Raw genomic sequence first — 5,208 nt, 5'->3', positions numbered from 1 at the left:
GAGAAAAGAAAGAAACAGAAAGAGAGCGAAGGCATGAGTGACCACAGCAAAAAGTAAAGGAGAACACACCAGGAAGTTGAAGAAAAGCAGCTGGTGTTTTAAAGTGTAAAAATGGCTTTTTTCCCTTTGCTTTAGCCCATGGTTACAAAAAAAGATGAAGCTGATGGGACCATTGTTATCCTAAATAACGCAGGCTGCTGCTGGACAGGCCCTGGCAGGACTGATGAACCCGTGTGTGGCCATCTGGAGTTGTTTATTCACTTGCAAGGCCTTCTGTTATAAAGCTAAGAGACCAGATGCTTCAAGGACCATGGTGCTGGTCAAGGACCCAGTGCATTTTGTGCACTTAGTAAAGTAGTGACTATGGATTTAGTCTAGACTAGGAATGCTTTGAAGATATAACTAGTTTAAGATAGGTATCTTGTAACCTATGAGGGGGGAATCTGTTCAATGTATAGCTGGTGCTGCTTTTACTGTGAGAGTATAAAAGTAACAAAGGGAAACAGGAGAGCAGAGCAATTCTTTGTGGAGATATCTTCACTGCTCTCTGGAGTTACTGCCTTTTTGGTAAATAAAGTGAAGTTGATCTCTCATCTGATTCTCTGTTGAGTGGCTTGGGTGACAAGCAGACAAACTCCTTGGTCCAGAAACAAAGTGGTTGTAGCTGTTCTTTCTGGCTTTTCTGAGTCCTTGGAATCTGGTGCTGGCGAGAACTGAGGCAGAGAGTTGGAGGGGAGAGTCACACTCCTTCTGTCTGCTTAGGGCTCTTCAAGGCTGAGAAACATCTCTCAGAGACAATGATTTAGGCCACAGGTGTTTTAATTAAACAGAGCAAAGAGGATAGTTGTGAGTTTTCAGAGGGGCAATTCTGTGCTGTGAATTTATTTCTCTTACTTTACTTGTGATAGTTTATTTTCCTCTGTTAGGTAGATTGTTAGCATAGCCACCTTTCACCAACAACTTCTGCTTTCCTGAAAAAAAACCTTTGCTTGTGGTCAGGATCATTATCTCAACACCTGTAATTCCAGCAATTTGAGAGGCATGCTGGAGGTCAGGACTTCAAGACCAATGTGGGCAACACAGTGAGAGCCTGTTTGTACAAAAAAAAAATTTAATTACCTGGGCATGCTGGTGCATGCCTGTAGTTTCAGCTACTCAGGAGGCGAAGGTGGGAGGATCATTTGGGCCCAGGAGTTTGAGGTTGTAGTAAGCTACGATCACACCACTGCATTCCAGCCTGGGTGACAGAGTGAGGCCCCATCTCTAAAAAGAAAAGCATTTTCTGAAAGTAAAAAAACAACCCTTGCTTGTCAGTCATGGGGGATTTTGAATCTTAAGCATTAGCTGCCTCCTTACTTGGCACCAAGCAATCATTGTCTTTTTTTCTTGCTATAAATCTCAGGGTATGTGGCTTTGCTGCGCCATGTGAGTGAACCCAAGTTTGGTTTGGTAACACTCTCAACACTTGATAATTAGAAGATAAACAATCCAAATAGAGAACGGACAAAAAAAAAAAAAAATAAGCTACTTCACAAAAGAAGATAAATGGATGGCAAATGAAAAGATATTCAAGATTATTAGTCATTAGGGAAATGCATATTAAACCACAATGAGATATCACTACAAAGTTATTAAAATGGCTAAAATAAAAAAAACCAACAATGCCAAGGGCTGGAAAGGATGTTGATCAACTTGACCTTTGTACATTATTGATGAGAATGTCAAATGAGATAGCAGACTGTAGACTGCTATTTTGAGAAACAGTTGTAATTTTCTTGTAAAGCTAATCATACACTTAAGATACGACTCATCAATCTCACTCCTAGATATTTGCTCAAGAAACATAAAAACTTATGTTCACACAAAAAGACCTTTATGCAAATGGTTATAGCAGCTTTCTTTATAATCACCAAAATCTAGAACCACCCAAGTGTGCTCCAACTTGCAAATGGATAAACAAACTGTGGTATGTCTAGACAACAAACCACTCAGCAATAAAAGGAACAAACTTCTGATATATACATGTACAATAATAGTGATGAATCTCTAATGCATTATGCTAAGTGAAAGAAGCTGGACTCAAAAAGCTACATACTGTATGATTCCATTTATATGACAATCTGGACAAGATAAAACTATAGAGACAGAAAACAGATCAGGAGGAGTTAGACACAAAGTAGGTACAAAAGTTTTTTGGGGAGAATGATGGAACTATTCTGTATCTTGATGTTTTGGTGGTTACATGACAGTGTTTATCAATATTCATAAAATGGTACACTAAAATTTAGGGTGAACTTTACCATGTCTAAAATTAATCTCAGTAACCATGACTAAAAACAAACAAAAAGCCTTAAACAAAACTGTCCAATGACTTCCCATTATAGTTAGAATAAAGCACAATCTCTCTTGGTGGGGCCTCCTCTGTGCCCCAACCACTCTGTTTGCCCCCTTTCTTTCATCCATCCTGCCTGGCTCTCCCTCAGACAGGCTCCTTTTGTTCCTGCTTTGAGAGGAACCTGAAGTTCCCTTTGCCTGGACTGCAGGTCTTCCAGCTTCTTCAGATCTTTGTGTGGCTGGCTCCTTTGTCTCATTCAGGTTTCACCACCTATACCAAAGCAGACTATGACCTTCACTGTTATATTACCCTGTTTTATGTTGTCTGCTTCTCTGTTTATGAGCTGGACATGTGAGCTCTGTGAAAGCAGAGACCTGTTTTCCATCCTATTCTTGACTACATCCCCAAGTCTATGATTGTATCTGGCACTGCACAGTTCCACATGAACTGTGAATGAATGACCAATCAATGAATTAATGAGAATAAATCACTGGTGGGAGATGAAAAGTCCTTGAGGAAAGGCCATGACTTCAGTTTCTTGTCCCTCGACTCCTACCATGCTTTTCTTCTGGCTGTGATGCCTAGTTTGGGGCTGACTTTGGGGCAGTGCTGGTTAGTTCTGGGCTTATGTCCCCAGAAGTCCACCAGCTGTGCTTTGCAGTTATGGTAAACTGCTGTGAACAAGCTTCCAGAGCTGCCCTAAAGAGAAGCTGTGAGCTGCGCAACCTTACATAATCTAGTTAACCTCTCAATGACAAAGATTCTTCAACTTTGAGAAAGGGAGGCAGTAATACTTGATAGCATTGCTGTGAGAGTTAAATGAGGTATGATGGGCAGTTTGGGGTAGACCACACTCAGTGCCCATTCTAGCTGGCAGAGCTTGGAGGGCGCACAAGAAGGCAATCAGAGCCTCTTCTTTTGGTTTTTAATTTTTAATTGCTTTGTCAAGGCATGAGTGGCATATGATATAATCTGCACATACTTCAAGTCTGCAATTGGATGAGTTTTGACACATGCATACATCCATGAAACCATCACCACAATCAAGATAGCAAATAGGCTCGGCACCCATCGGACAGTGGTTACAGCGCTAGCCACATATACCAAAGCTGTAGGGTTTAAACCTGGTCTGGACCACCTAAACAACAATGACAACTGCAACAAAAATATAGCTGGTCATTGTGGTGGGTGCCTGTAGTCCCAGCTACTTCGGAGGCTAAGGCAAGAGAATCACTTAACCCCAAGAGTTTGAGGTTGCTGTGAGCTGTGACACCACGACCCTCTACCGGGGGCAATATAGTGAGACTCTGTCTCAGAAAAAAAAAAAAAAGATAGCAAATAAATCCATCACCCCAACACTTCTTGGACTCCCATCTTGGTAATTCCTTTCTTTTGGCCTGCCCTGAATCACCATAACCACCATCACCAAGCAACCGTTGTTCTGATTTTTGTCAGTGTAGATTTGCCTGTTTCTAGAGTTTCATAAGAACAGAATCATACTACATCATGCTCCTTTTTATTTGGCTTCTTTCACTCGTCATAATCGAGTTTCATCCATATAGTAGCGTGTTTCAATAATTCAGTCCTCTTTATTGTTGAATAGTATAACCATTTATGGACATATCACTGTTTACCTATCACTTGTTGCTGGACATTTTCAGTTTTGGGCTAATATAAATAAATTGGTGTGAATATTCATGTAGAAATCCCTATATGAACACAAACTTTCTTTTCTCTTGAGTGAATACCAAAGAATTGCTGTCAGAGTCATGAGGCAAGTGAATATTTAATGTTGGTTTTGTCTTTAAATAACTTTAAATTTTAGAATTGCTTTATATTTATAAAGAAATTGCAAAGATAGTATATAGAGTTCCCTACACTCCATCTATCCTCCTCTTTATTGTGAACATCTTACATTAATACATTGGTCACAACTTATGAATGAATATGGATACATTATTGTTACCTTAAGTCCATTTTTAGTGTACTTCTCACCAAACATCCTTTTTCTGTTTCAGCATTCTATTCCAGACCCTGCACTGCAATTATCTTTTTTCTTTTTGGGGGGGGGGACAGAGTTTCAAGCTGTCACCCTGGGTAGAGTGCCATGGCCTCATAGCTCACAACAATTTCCAACTCTTGGGCTTAAGTGATCCTCTTGCCTCAGTTTTTCTATTTTAGTAGAGACAGGTCTCGCTTTTGCTCAGGCTGGTCTTGAACTTGTGAGCTCAAGCTATCCACCCTCCTCGGCCTCCCGGAGTGTTAGGATTACAGGCGTGAGCCACCACACCCAATCCCTGCGTTACATTTAGTTGTCATGTCTCCTTAGGTTCCTCTGGACTGTGACAGTTTCTCAAACTTTTAGTGTTTTTGATGACCATGACTCCTTAAAACTGACCAGTTACTTTTTAAATTGTGGTAAAATATGCATGACATGAAATTTACCCTTTTATGTGTATAATTTCAGCGACGTTAAGTACGTTCACAACGTTGTTCAACCATCACCTCTGTCTAGTTTCAAAACATTTTAATCACTTCTAAAGTTTAATACAGTCACTTCTCATTCCTCCTTCCCCCTCAGACTCTGCCAGCCTCTAGACTACTTTCCATCTTTATGGATGTTTCATATAAATTGAATCATATGATATATGACCTTTTATGTCTAGATTCTTTCACTTAGCATTTTTTTGTTTTGTTTTGAGACAGAGTCTCATTCCATCAGCCAGGCTAGAAAGCAGCAGTGTTATCATAGCTTACCTCAACCTCCAACTCCTGGGGTCAAATGATCCTCCTACCTCAGGCTCCCAAACTGCTGGGATTATAGGTATAAGCTGCTTACACTTGGCCAGCATAATGTTTTTGTTTTTTTTTTT

This window comes from Otolemur garnettii, unplaced genomic scaffold (assembly GCF_000181295.1).
Source record: "Otolemur garnettii isolate 467f Iridium unplaced genomic scaffold, OtoGar3 scaffold00044, whole genome shotgun sequence".
Lineage (NCBI taxonomy): Eukaryota > Metazoa > Chordata > Mammalia > Primates > Galagidae > Otolemur > Otolemur garnettii.
Note: the sequence above shows the minus strand (reverse complement) of the source record.